Source organism: Chiloscyllium punctatum, chromosome 20 (assembly GCF_047496795.1).
Source record: "Chiloscyllium punctatum isolate Juve2018m chromosome 20, sChiPun1.3, whole genome shotgun sequence".
Lineage (NCBI taxonomy): Eukaryota > Metazoa > Chordata > Chondrichthyes > Orectolobiformes > Hemiscylliidae > Chiloscyllium > Chiloscyllium punctatum.
In genome coordinates this window covers 6880835-6896220 of record NC_092758.1, presented here as the reverse complement: position 1 = coordinate 6896220, position 15386 = coordinate 6880835, and the positions used below count along the sequence as shown (strand labels likewise).

Here is a 15386-nt window from a genome sequence, read left to right as displayed (position 1 = left end):
ACACCAACCTTCCAGAGAGTGTCCCACCCAGACCCATACCCAATTACTCTACATTTAACCTCGACTAATGCACCTAACCTACATACCCCTGAACACTATGGGCAGTTTAACATGGCCAATTCACCTAACCTGCACATCTTTGGACTGTGGGAGGAAATCGGAGCACCTGGAGGAAACCCATGCAGACACAGGGAGAATGTGCTAACTCCACACTGGTGCTATGAGGCAGCAGTGCTAACCACTGTCGCGCCCTGGGTCCACCATTTGGTGCAAAGCATGTAGTACTCCATACATGATGCGCTGACACAGATACCCTGTCTTCCAGGGAAAAGTATACAATTTTTTCTTCTTATTTCTCTTTCTTTTGGGTCCCAGTCAGGAATAGCTGTATCTTCTGGTAGGAGCAGCCTTGACAGGGCATCTACATTGCTGTGCTTCTCCACCTGTTGGTATCTGATTTCAAATGAGTAGGCTGGCACAGCCAGTGCTCATCTCTGCAGGAATGCTGCTGCCATTGATGGAAGACCAACATATGTGCCAGAAATGGTGGCTAGCGGCCTGTGGTTGGTCATCAGCATGAAGTGTCAGCCATAAAGGCAATGGCAGAACTGGACTCTTAAAAACGATACCCAACTTGGGTGTAATTCTCTTCCAACCTAGTTAGCAGCCTTGATGTGAATGCGATTGGGTCTTCCTCTCCATTCATTAAGATGTGTGACAGTATAGCACTAATCCCATAATGCGAGGAGGTACATGCTAACTGTACTGGTAACTTCTGGTCATAGAGTCATAGAGATGTACAGCATGAAAACAGACCATTCGGCTAACCAGATATCCTAATCTAGTCCCATTTGCTAGCACTTTGCCCATATTCCTCTCAAACGTTCCTATTCACATACCCATTTGAATGCCTTTTAAATGTTGTAATTACACCAGTCTCCACGACTTCCTCTGGCAGGTCATTCCTCCCCACACCACCCGCCGAATGAAAAAGTTTCACCTTAGGTCCCTTTCAAATCTTTCCCTCTAGTTCTGGACTCTCCCACCCCAGAGAAAAGACCTTGTCTATTTATCCATTCCATGCTCTTTATGATTTTATGAACCTCTATAAGGTCATTCATCAGCTTCCAATGTTCCAGGGAAAACAGCCCCACCCTATTAGCTCAAACTCTCCAATCCTGACAACATCCTGGTAAATCTTTGTGGACCCTTTCAAGTTTCACAACATCATTCAGAGAGGAGGGAGACCAGAAGTGCACACCTTATTCCAAAAGTGGCCTAACCAATGTCCTGTACAGCTGCAACATGACCCCTCAATTCCTATACTCAATGCCCTCAGCAATAAAGAAAAGCATACCAAATGCCGTCTTCACTATCCTTTCCACTTGTGATTCTACTTTCTAGGAACTATGAACCTGCACTCCAAGGTCTCTTTGTTCAGCAACATGTCCCAGGACCTTCCCATTAAATGGCTAAGTCTGGCCCGGATTTGCCCTTCTAAACTGCAGTGCCTCACATTTATCTAAATTAAACTCCAGCTGCCACTCCTCAGCCCATGGGTCGAAATGATTTAACACTTTCAACTTTTTAAGGCTTGCTTCACCTTCCCATAAGCCTCTTCACAACCCAGGGCACGTTTCTACTGTTGCCCTTTCACCAGCAACTAATGCAAGGGTTTTAGCATGGTTGCCAGATCAGAGACAAACTAATATAATAATTGACATATTTTCTGGCTTTCATGATGGCCTCTTCTTCGTGGCAGCATTATGTAGTCCCTCAACATTGATTAAATGGCCTAGGTACTCAACGGAGTCCCTAAAAACACATTTTCCCCTTTTTACTTGTAGGCCATGTTCATACAACTTTTTTAGGGTTTCATCAAGGTTTCTCAAATGCTCCTTTTCAGATGAGCAAGTGACCACAATATTGCCCAGTTTATTCTGGATTCCAGGTAACTCACTTAAAATTTGGTGCACAGCCCTCTGGAACAGAGTTGGCACTGACTTGATGACAAAACAAACTCACTTGTAGCGGAAAAACTTTCTGTGTGTCACTATCGCTGGAGGCGGCACAGACTCTGTTGAAACCCTCTAAGTAAGTCTGCGATAGATCCACTTGAAAAGAATATCTATCCCCTTGCCAGTCCATTGAATAGGTCTTCTGAGTGGGAGTGGGTATTGATCTGTACTCAGGGCTGGGTTGACTGTGACTTTAAAGCTGTCAAAAATCATCACTCTGCCACATGCTCTTCAGACTAGAATGTGGGAGTGGCCCATTCACTGTTGGTTAGTGGTTCCAACGCTTAAAGATTCACCAGCCATTCCAGTGCTGCCCCCACTTTAGACCAAATGGTGTATGGTATGCCCTCAGACTTGTCAGAGAAGCCTCCAACTTCAGCTTTTTGACTCCTCAGTGAGAGTCAGACTTAGGCTGACCTGAAGTTCTTACTCTGGATAACCTAACCCACTCTCTTAAAGGGGTAGCAAGAACTCCAACTACAGACATAACACTGCCCATTTCTATCAACTGCTTTTGGAGCCAATGAGGAAAGTCCTCTCTATAAATTGATTGTTATGACAGTGTAAATATGCATACCCTATTTTTAACACTTTTGCCTCAGTGCATTGCATAGAATCTTACAGCAGATGGATCTTCGAAAAAACTATGAAGTTTAGCCCCACCACCTAGCTTTTTTCCCTACAAATTACACTCCTTCAACTACATGTTTAATAACATTTACTTGCCAATTTTAGCTTGGTTTAGTTGGTTAAAAAAGAAAAGATACACTATAAATCAATTAGCCTAACAAAATTGGTGAAAATAAAAGTACTTGGTTTTGAATGCTTAAGGACTCTAGAAAACTTGGAGCACAGAAAAGAACGAATTTCAACATTATGATCACTAATTTAAAGCTTTAATTTGTGAAGAAGTCCCCTTGCAGGCAGACCCTCAAGTAAGTGTGTGGGAAAAATAAACACTTAAATTAAATAAATGTTTTAAAAAACTAAAATCAGGGAATAAGTTTAATAGATTTAAAGAAAATCAGAGCACAGGAGGTTGTCATTCAGCTGGTCATGCCCATGCTTGTTCGTGTGAAGTAAAAGTCCTGCACTCTCGCTTTTAGCGCAAAACCCTGTATGTTCCTCATTCCCCACTCCCTTTAAAAATTATTTATTGAAACAGCCTCTACACCTGTTCAGGTACAACTTCCCAAAGCCTAACAACTACTCCAAAATGTGACCTTTCTACATCAAGTCACAGAAAGGAAGAGATAGCAAGAATTTTAAAGATTGTTTTTAGTTGCAAAAAGAGCAACACGTCTCTGATAAATATTCAAGTATTGCAAAACTATAGGACCCTAACATTGAATAATGACTTAATTTTGCTTTAAACGATCTACCCTAACCCTTGACCTACACAAATGCTTTGGAGTAATTAATTTCTTTCACTATTTCCAAACTACAGATCTTGTAATGTTTCTATTGCTGTACAGGGAATCACAAATGGGATTCTGAACAGGTGGTAGAGGCTGTTTTAATAAATAATTTTTAAAGGGAGTGGGGAATGAGGAACTTACAGGGTTTTGTGCTAAAAGCGAGAGTGCAGGACTTTTACTTCACACGAACAGTTATGTTCAAGCATGGGTATGACCAGCTGAATAACAAAAGCAACCACAAAACAAGTTGATATGCACAGCATTTATTTCAATAAACTGAAAAGCTGTCAGTTTGATGCATTTGGTGAAAACATATTGATGTAACCTTCTAAAGGAAGGTGGTTAAAACAACATACATAAAGCATATATATCATGCTTTAAGCACCACTCACCAACATTTTTCCTGGACACTGGCATGTTCATATTAAAAAAAAAGTTGAAATTACACTCAGCAGATAAAAACACACGATCGGTTGAACTGACATTTCAGAAAAATTATGAACAATAAGTAGCATGCAAACAATTTTCTGTGTTCATAAGAATATTCCTTAATCACCCCTTAATATTATGGCTGCATTTGTGGCCTAAGCCATCGTTAGATGGAGTGCTGCAAGCACAAATGTAAAATCAGGGTGCAACTTTTATATCACATTCTGTAGCAACGCATTGAACGAGATAAATCAATCTATGTTTGGCATGAATCCTTGAAGCAGCCTTCATAGGCTGAATATGTTTAGAATCTTTCAAGATTCTTTTACCCTGCGTTTTAGTAGACCACATATACTATACTGTCATTTGCCCCACACTGGCCTTCCTGAAAGGGCTGCTGCTTTTGTCCTGCACACAGACACCAACCGCAGTATATTCCTTTTCATTTTCTGGTAGAAGGCTATCCAGCTTATCAGAGATTCATGTGTGTCAGTGTTTTGCAAATGTATCTAGAACAATTGCAGATTTTGCATAACCAACGTACCAGCAACACGTCTCCTGCCCCGCCAGAGATCTTAACGTTCTTGACCATTGTTATACAACCAAACATGCTGACTGCTCCATTCCCAATTTGCATTTTGGAAAATCAGACCAAAACACTGTGCTCCTCCTCCCAACTTACAACGAGAAACTCAAGACACTGGACAGAAAATGCTGAAGGGCTTCTATGGGACTGCTTAAGAGTTGGAGGACTGGTCCAATATTCAAGAACTTAGCAGCCAACTGAAATGAGTATGCCACCCCATCACAGCCTTCATGAATAAATGCGCAGATGCATGCGGTGCCAAAGAAATTAAATGACATGTTCCCCAACTGGAAACCATTGGTGAACCGGTAGATCCATTCCCTAATGAAGTCCAGGTCTGAGGCGTTCAAGTCAGGCTACACAACCTATATAGAAAATCCAGGGACGACTTGAAAGGCCAGAGATGCTAAAAGGCATACCAAACTAGATTAACCACACAGACACCAGTCAGTTGTGGGAAAGTTTACATGACATAATGGGCTATGAAGTTAAATTGAACAGACTCATGAGCAAAAATACAGCACTACCCAATGAGCTCAATGCATTTTATGCTTGCTTTGAACAGATGGTCAGTGAAATAATATTACCTATTCCAACAGCCTCGGATGGGCCTGTACCCATGGTCACTGCACAAATGTTAGATCAACCTTGAGTGAACCCACTGAAAGCGACTGGCCCGGATGGAGTCCCTGGCCATGCACTCAGATCCTGCTTAGATCAGCTGCCGGGAATGTTTGCTGACATCTTTAAGCTCTCCTTACCATGATCTGAAGCCCCCACCTGTTTCATGAAGACCACCATCATCCCGCTGCCAAAGAAAAATCAAGTAGCGTGCATTACTACCGCCCCAAGAGTTGCGAGAGGTTAGGTATGGGTAACATCAACTCCAGCCGACCAAATTGCCTTGATCCTTTGCAATTCACCAACTGGCCCAACAGGATCACTGCAGATGCCATCTCCCTGGCCCTATACTCATCCCTGTAACACCTGTATAACAAGGATACCTACATCAGACTCCTACATATTGACTACAGCTTCACCTTCAACACCATAGCTCCAAACAAACTAATTTCTAAACTTCGAGACCTAAGTCTCAGCTCCCTCCTCTAACTGAATCCTCAACTTCGTGACCCACAGATCATGATCAGTAAAAATAGGTGACAACACCTCCTCCACCATAATCCTCAATACAGGTGCCTCACAAGGCTGTGTACTCAGTCCCCTTCTATACTCATTATACACTCTTAATGGCATGGTGTAAAGACAACAATGTTTCCATCAATGTCAGCAAAACTAAGCAGCTAGTCATTGACTTCAGGAAGTGGAGTGGAGGGAAAGCCCCTATTGACAATGGTGCTGAGGTGGAGAGGATTAAGAGCGTCAAGTTCCTGGGATCACCAACTCTTTGCCCTGGACCACTCACATCATCAAGACAGTCAAGAAAGCAAACAATGCCTTTAATTCTGCAGGAGATTAAGGAAATTTAGTGTGCACACAAAGGATGCTTTCTATGGTGCATCTATCTGGATGCATCACATTGTGGTATGGCAACTGCTTTTTCCAAAACAGCAAGAAACCCCAGAACACAGTCCAGTCCATCACGCAAATCAGCCTTCCATCCATTTATTCTTCCCACTGCCTTGGGAAAGCAAACAACATAATCAAAAGACTCCTTCCACCCCAATTATACTCTCTGCCACTCTCTTCTGTTGGAAAGATATAAAAGTTTGAATACAATGTACAAATAGATTCAAGAATGGTTTTTTTCCTTGCTATTATCAGACTTTTGAATAGACCTCTTAATGTTAATTCTCTGCAGCTGTAACACTGTATTCTGCACTCTGTTCTGCTACCCTGAAACACATTGTATAGTTTGATTTATCAGGATAACATGCAAAGCAACATTTTTCACTGTATCCTGGTACTTGTGACAACAAACAGGACAGGCTGTTTTTCACTAATGGCATGATCTCAGATACAACCACACACACACACACAAATGGGTAATGGTAGCCTTTTTCAATGGTGAGACCCCATCTTCTACGTGGGGAACAAATACCCTGTCATACTACAGCATACTCCAATTAATTGTCATCCAAAATACAGAACGCGGAGTGCAAAAGTAGGAGTTGAAAGCTAAAGACACATTCACAAGATCAAATCATTTAACACTATTTGCTCATCTAAGTTCATTTCAAGGATTTCAGCAAATCCTTCAAACTCTAGACTGATACTAATACAGACATTGTTGGAAAGCTCAGCAGATCTGGTGGCATCTGCGGAAAGAAAAGAGTTAACGCATCAAGTGGCCTTTCCTTTGAACTGAAGGACGGTTCGGAGGGAACTTACAGGTCTACATTTTTAACCGAGTTCTATAACATTGCCCAAATTCTGTGAGTGACTGTAACTTGGATGCAATTATAAATTCTTTTATAGATCCAAGAGTTAGACCATATTCATCAATCAAGTTGTCATGACATGGGTGACATATCTAATTTATTATTGGATTGCAGTCAAATGGCTTTGGGTCTAGGAGCTGAATTTTTCAACACATTTCAACTCCACTGCCAGAAGGCTCTTGCTCTAGTAATCCTCTTAAGAAAGGGATTTGGTGTGAATAAGATCCAGTTGACTGAGCTACTAAAGAAGTATCAACTGAAATCTCATGTAAATAATTTGTTCTCACCATAGGCTCTTCAAACCCATTATCGTTGAACTTGCAATAGATGTGGGCAGCGCATCTGCAATGACTTCCAAGGAATGCTTGTTGCAAACATTAACATTGAACTCGAGACTATAAATGAGTTTCCACAAACCATGAAGAAGCAACATAAATTTGGTTTGCATTACTAAGAACATAGCAGGGAAGGGGTAATTTGATTTAGGAATTTAACATTTTGTAAGGAATTGGTAAAGCCAAGAGACAAAGACATTTTCTGTTAGTAGAATATTGGGCAAGGGGCACAAGCTTAAAAATCAGGAGTACAGAATTCTCTACCACTAAAAGCAACAGATGCCAGTTCAAACAAATAACTTTACATCTGCGATCGACAAGTTTTGCTAGTCAGAAGAGAATGCAGGCACAGTTAAAAAGCAGCTGCTTATTTGGCAGCATGGTTAAGCGGCCTCAGGCACTGAGTTAAGCTTCCAGACTTTGTGGAGACATGGTTTCAAATGCCACCATTGCCAAATCTTTCTCCAGTGCAAAAAACAACAGGCCAAATGGCCTACTTCTGCACAGTAACAATTCTGTGATTGTGATTGTGAACCTATCAAAGACGGCATACTCAAACTACTGGACCTGTGCCTCACAACACACTTCACATTCAACAACCTACCATAAGGTTCCCCATGGTAGGCTTATGCGGAAAGTCAGGAGGCATGGGATAGAGGGAAATTTGGCCAATTGGATAGAAAACTGGCTAACCGGTCGAAGTCAGAGAGTGGTGGTAGATGGTAAATATTCAGCATGGAGTCCAGTTACAAGTGGAGTTCCGCAGGGATCAGTTCTGGGTCCTCTGCTGTTTGTAATTTTTATTAATGACTTAGATGAGGGAGTCGAAGGGTGGGTCAGTAAATTTGCAGATGATACAAAGATAGGTGGAGTTGTGGACAGTGAGGAGGGCTGTTGTCGGCTGCAGAGGGACTTAGATATGATGCAGAGCTGGGCTGAGGAGTGGCAGATGGAGTTCAACCCTGCCAAGTGTGAAGTTGTCCATTTTGGAAGAACAAATAAGAATGCGGAATACAGGGTTAATGGTAGGGTTCTTGGTCAGGTGGAGGAACAGAGGGATCTTGGGGTCTATGTACATAGATCTTTGAAGGTTGCCACTCAGGTGGATAGAGTTTGTAAGAAGGCCTATGGAGTATTATCGTTCATTAGCAGAGGGATTGAATTCAAGAGTCGTGAGGTGATGTTGCAGCTGTACAGGACTTTGGTTAGGCCACATTTGGAGTACTGTGTGCAGTTCTGGTCGCCTCACTTTAGGAAAGATGTGGAAGCTTTGGAGAGGGTGCAGAGAAGATTTACCAGGATGTTGCCTGGAATGGAGAGTAGGTCGTACGAGGATAGGTTGAGAGTTCTCGGCCTTTTCTCGTTGGAACGGCGAAGGATGAGGGGTGACTTGATAGAGGTTTATAAGATGATCAGAGGAATAGATAGAGTAGACAGTCAGAAACTTTTTCCCCCGGGTACAACAGAGTGTTACAAGGGGACATAAATTTAAGGTGAAGGGTGGAAGGTATAGGGGAGATGTCAGGGGTGGGTTCTTCACCCAGAGAGTGGTGGGGGCATGGAATGCGCTACCCGTGGGAGTGGTAGAGTCAGATTCATTGGCGACCTTTAAGCGGCATTTGGATAGGTACATGGATGGGTGCTTAATCTAGGATAGAAGTTCGGCACAACATCGTGGGCCGAAGGGCCTGTTCTGTGCTGTATTGTTCTATGTTCTATGTTCTATGTTCTATATGAACAAATCAACGACACACCCATGGGCTCACCCATCTCTGGACTCATTGCAGAAGTGGTAATGCAAAGATTAGAACAAACAGTCTTACTGCAAATTCAACCCAAACTCTGGGTCAGATATGTGGATGACACCTTTGTAATCATTAAAAACACAGAAATAGAGAACACACACCAGATCATCAATGCCACACTCACAGGAATCCAATTCACTAGAGAGGAAGAAAAGGACAACCAACTCCCATTCCTAGACGTGATGGTACAGAGAACACCGAACGGAGAATTCACCACAAAGTTTTACAGGAAAGCCACACACACAGACCAAGTCCTGAACTATGAAAGCAACCACCCCAACACACACAAAAGAAGTTGCATCAAGACACTGTTCAAAAGGGCCACAACACGCTGCAGTACACCAGAACTGCAAAAAGAGGAAGAACACCACCTCTACAATGTATTCGCCAAAAACGGATACCCTCGCAATTTCATCAACAGATGCCTAAGGGAGAGACAACGGAATGAGGACATGCCGCAACCCAAAGGACTAGCCACACTACCATACATCAGGAGCATTTCAGAACTGACAGCCAGACTACTGCGACCACTAGGACTCAAACAGCACACAAACCAACAGCCATGCTCAGACAACAACTCACCAGAATGAAGGACCCGATACCCAGCATGAGCAAAACCAATGTAGTGTACAAAATCCCACGCAAGGACTGTACAAAACACTACATAGGACAAACAGGAAGACAGCCAACGATCCGCATCCATGAACACCAACTAGCCACGAAACGACACAACCAGCTATCCTTAGTAGCCACACACTCAGATGACAAGCAACATGAATTCGACTGGGACAACACTACTATTATAGGACAAGCCAAACAGAGAACAGCCAGGGAATTCCTAGAGGCATGGCACTCATCCACAGATCAATAAGCACATCGACCTGGACCCAATATACCGACCACTGCAATGGACAGCTGGAACTGACAACCGGAAATGGCAGATTCAAACCACTACAAACGGCTGAGGAAAGATCACAGAAGCGCGTCACAGGAGGCTCCCAAGCACTGAGGATGTCACCTAGACAGGGGATGAAACGTCTGCAACACAAATTCCCAGCTCGGCGAACAGAACCACAACAGCTAACATTGATTGTTGTGAAACCCATCTAGTTTACTAATGCCCTTTTGGGAAAGAAATATGCCATCCTTACCTGATTTGACATGTACCAACAACCAGCAGATTTATATACATAATACCCTGCAAGGCCAACAACAAATACTATATTGGACAAACAAGCAGGAACCTAGCCACCAGGATACATGCAGAGTATTTTGTATATGACATTTATTGTGCTGGTTGTTGGTACAGGATCCTTTAAATTCATCAGGAGTTGTTCCGATATGGTAGGTTTGTGGGCTACCATGATACCTACGGCATGATGCAAACGGGCAGGAGATTAGCCACCAGGATACATGAACACCAACTAGTCACTAAAAGACATGACCAACTATCACTGGTATCCATATACACAGATAAAGAGGGACACCAGTTCAACTGGGACAATACGTCCATCCTGAGACAGGCTAAACAAAGGCATGCACGGGAATTCCTAGAGGCCTGGCATTCAAACTTGGAAATCCATTAACTAATGTATAGATTTGAACCCCATTTACTAACCTCTCAGACACAGAACCGGAAATGGTATCACCTACCACAACAAACCGAGACAGATGAATAGCAAGCAGGGTAGGACACCAATGCTTCACCGGAGGCTCACTGATAATGTTACATAGCATGGTGATGAAATGTCTGGTGACAAATCTATCAGCTCAGCCAGCAAACTTACAACCTGAACCTAAGATATCTCAATTTATAGGGTGTAATGTTTTATTTATTTTTTCCTGATAAGGAAGGCCTCACAGAATCCAACTCTAATAGTTTTACATAAGGTTTTAAGTAAGGGCTTACTGTAAATTTGAGCTGGGACACAGCTCTATTTTAGCGTATGCCTCAACAGTGGTGCATTCTCAAATTATTTCTGGCCACAGATACTGCTGTTTTATTTGGCAAGTGAACTTGGCACATTCATTTCTAAGCCTCGTGTCCAAATTAATATTTCAATGCAACAGATTTGACCAAATTACTAAACCATAATGATAATCGAATTGCTTCAAGCCAATTCATGAGATTTATGTGGCCTTTAGAAACTTAACCTTTGTATAACCAAATATTCATATAATTTTGAAATGCACACAGAATATGCACTTTACTTGTATCTTGATAACTTGTTCATCTGAATCACTCAAAAGGAAGGTTTGGTTCACTGCTCCAATGATGGATCGATTTGAATTGACTTCTTGCAAAAACAAAGTGAGAATTTTGGGCAGTGGATGAACAGAAGGTCGGGATCATATAATCACACAGGACACAGGAAGCCAAAGGTTCTGCAAAGCACGATCTAATTGGTGCCATAGCATCAGGAGACTCATTAGCTGAAGAAAAAAGATTGAGTGAATACACGAAAATTTACCCAGAAAAAACCGGATTAGACGTGTCACCTCAGCAAGCTGTTTTGCTGTGGAAATAGGAGAGACACTTCATTGAGGTTCGGATTTCTGTCAGGTTATTGCAAGGGCAAAAGGGTTAATGTTTTCTTTCTAATATTTGCATTGGATATTTGAAATAGTTCTTGCACAGAGTACTATAGCTTGTGTCTTTTTTTTGTGTAACAAACTTTGTTTTTGTTACAAGTACATTGGCAGCCTCTTGAGCTTTTTTAGTCACTAACCTTTATGGTAAAGAAAAAAGAAAAAAAAACACATTCTATTGAGCCAGATCTGCCTCTGCGATCATACCAAGAAAGACGATTAGTCATGATCTTGAATGGCAGAAGCTCATTGAGTAGCTGAATCACCTACTTCTGTTCCTACATTCTTACATCTCCTTTGGTGAGTGACTCTCCTGTCATCAGAAATAGTTCTTCTTTATTTATGTAGCATAGCTAATTTTTTTAAAAAAATCAATACCTCAATTAGATCTCCTTGTATTTTCCTTGATCAAAGGAAAACAATACCATATTGACTAGTCTCGCCACATACCTGAAGTTTCTGATCTTGCGTTCCTTTCTGACAAATTTCCTCTAGCACTTCTGCAAGATTATACCATCCTTCATGGATTGTGGATAACAAATTGGACAATATCCCAACTTAATCAGAATTGTTATGCCAAAGAAGTCATTTAACCCATCAGCTGACACCAGCTCTTCATACGAGCACCCAGTACCAATCTCCTACCTTTACTCCATATCCTTACAATTATTTCTATACAAATCATCATTCAATGTCCTCTTCAGCAAATGAAACTTCTTCCGTCACATTTCCACGCACTGCATTCCATACCCTATTTGCCAAATGAAAAAGCTTCTTCTCACTTCCGCCTTGCTTCTTGTAATATTATTTTAAATCTCTGTCCTTGAATTCTACTTTTACGAGTGCTCATTCAATGATTTATAAAGTTTCAGCACAACTTCCCTGCTCTTATATTCCATATCCTGATATATAAAGTCAAGGGAGGACATATTTGTTTAGCAGTATTCACACTGTCAGCTTCCTTCAACGAATTGCTCATGTAGACCAACAGATCTCATTGATCTTGCATCACTTTTGAAAAATAAAAACAAAAATACTGGAAATATTTAGCAGATCTGGCAGTATCTATGAAGATCGAAACAGAGTTAATATTTCAAGCCATTAACCAATGATCAGAACTGGGACAGTTAGTTTGCTCTCCCTTATTCCTCTTTCCAAAATGCATTACTTCACACTGCTATGATGTCCTTCACAATCAACAGGTCCAACCCTCCAAATTTTAGAATGCTCTCCAGGGTGAAGAATCAGAAAGCTGCTCATGCTCATGCAAAAAACTTTCAACAAGAATCTTGTTTGGCAAATGGGGAAAAAAATACACTCTCTCAGTAATCTTTCATCTGGCATTGCTTCTTGATTAATAGTTTATTGATTGATGACTCCAGTTTCATCGCAAGTAGGCTCACCACGCAGGGTTCCCATTAATGAATATCCACCGACTATTCTTAAACCACAGTTTGCAGTCAATCAACATTTCTAACAAATAACAAGTAGGGGACATAAAAAGAGCCAAAAGGTGACATCTGAATCATTGAATAAGCAACCTGACAAGCATCAAAATCTCATCATTTCACAACAGCATACTAAAATAGCACTAATGGTGTTGAAAGCATTCTAGGTATGTTCCATTAAAAACACTGTTTGAGAGCAATTGGTTTCACAAAATACATTCAAATATTCTCTGACAAAAATAATGGATTGTGGCCCCTTTTATTTGCAAGGTCTTGTTTTCAAAGTCAGTGGAACATTAAACTTTCAACTTTAAGCTTCAGGTTTTAATTGTCCTTCTGTTACTATAACTTAGATCAGTGAACCATGCTGTGTGGTAACAAGCTAAGTGCAGCCCAGCAACGACACCAGTTTAACTACTATCATAAATATGCAGGTTTCTACCTGGTGGGGGGGCGGGGGGGGGGGGGGGGGGGGGGTGGCGGGGGAGAAGGGGGTCCCTAATTGCAAGGGGAAATTTTAGGGTCATGAGCTCAGAGGCCAAAAAACAACTATGGAGCTCAGCCCAAGTCCAGACAGCTTTGAAGTTTCTTTACATGATTATACTTCTTTCTGTTTGTGGGTGCGGCTTATGCACTGCTGTTACCACAGCTTGTGAGAAGGTAGGTTGTCTTTTGCGAAAATCACCCCCAAACCATTTGTATCCTGTCGTCACATAAAAGCTGAAGCATGAAAACAGGGTCACACCAATTTAGGAAGCACACAGTGATTGCCTGCTAATATTAAGCTTAAATCAGCGATAGGCTAATTCTGAAAATCATGGATTTTTTTTATTCAACTCGTGGAACATGGGTGTCATTGGCTGGCAGCATTCACTGCATCCCTAGTTGCTCTTTCAAGTTCCTTTCAGAATAGTTGAGAACATAATTTCAAAAGAGACATTTCAATGTTGTTCTCTAAGAGATGACACCTTTTGGATGAATTAAACAAGAACGGAGCCTGACATGAAAAAATTCCAAGGAATTATTTAAATAATAGAAAATTTCTCCGTGACAATACTTACCTCCTTTCCCCACTAACCCATCACTTGAGCTCAGTTTATCGGGCCAATCCAGTACAAATTGGCTAGTGCATTTACCTAATTTGCAAGTAACTAGCCCTGTTTTTTGTCAGTGGAAATTTTTTAAAAGTTTACTTGTGATATTTCTGACATGTAGAAAGTCTGATATTATACATCCTAACAGAGGAATTCAGTCTCTAGGCTATCTAGATTTGCTCAGCAACCTTTCCATGGAATCAATAAATACAACTAATTTGATGAACTATGATTTGCATGCTTTGAAAATATTACATCGTTCATTCTACTTGTGCACAAACTGAATCGGCAGAGGTATACTGCACGGAAGCAATTTTCACCACGACCATTGAATTTCATAATTAAGTAATTCACTTTATCTTTATTCATTCATGGGATGAGGTCATTGCTGTCTAGGCAGCATTTACTGCCCATTCCTAATTCCCAGAGGACAGTTAAGAGTCAACTACATTGCTGTGGGTCTGGAGTCACATGTAGGCCAGACCAGGTAAGGCTGGCAGTTTCCTTCCCTGAAGGACATGAGTGAACCAGATGAGTTTTTTCAACAACCATCAATGGTTTCATGGCTATCATCAGACTTTTAATTCCAGCATTTTTTTTAAAAATTGAACTCAAATTCCACTATCTGCTGTGGCAGGATTCAAACCTGGGTCCCCAGAACATTACCTGGGTCTCTGGATTAACAGTCCAGTGATGAGACAATTGCCTCCACATGTATACCTGAACAATTAAAAACACATGAATTGGACTAGACCACTGAGCCTCTTCAGCATATGCCGCAATTAGATTAAATTCTGGCTGATATGCACCTCCTTTCCATTTTGCTTGATACCCACAAAATAGATTTACCTTGCTCTGAAAAAGTATTACAGAACTTTGCAGTACAAACTACATCCGTTTCTTATATGAAAAACAGATCAATCTGGAGTCATTACAGAAAACATACAGGTAGCAATTTCAGGACATTCTTGTGATTCCGATATTATATCTTATGAATTATCCACATTCCACTTTGTAAACAATCCTATCAATGAATTACTCCATGAGATCTCTATAACAAATAAATCAGAAGCTAAATTTTAACTACATTTGTGAAATATGTAAGTATTATCAAATTCCAAAGTGTTACTTGCAGTGAAATCAGAAGCAGAACTGACAGGGAGAGGTGTGAAAATATTCCCAGATAGCAGGAATTTGGTAAATTTGCTGTATCAGCAAAATGGCACCAGGAGTTATATAATCAATGGTTGTTCCATTTTAATCAT

The 15386-nt window shown here is 41.2% G+C and overlaps 1 protein-coding gene across 1 annotated transcript in view; it reads right to left on the bottom strand.

Moving 5' to 3' along the window:
• The window catches only part of LOC140491842 (protein diaphanous homolog 1-like), a 342842-nt gene that overhangs the window by 152556 nt on the left and 174900 nt on the right, over positions 1–15386 (bottom strand). The window lies entirely within an intron of this gene.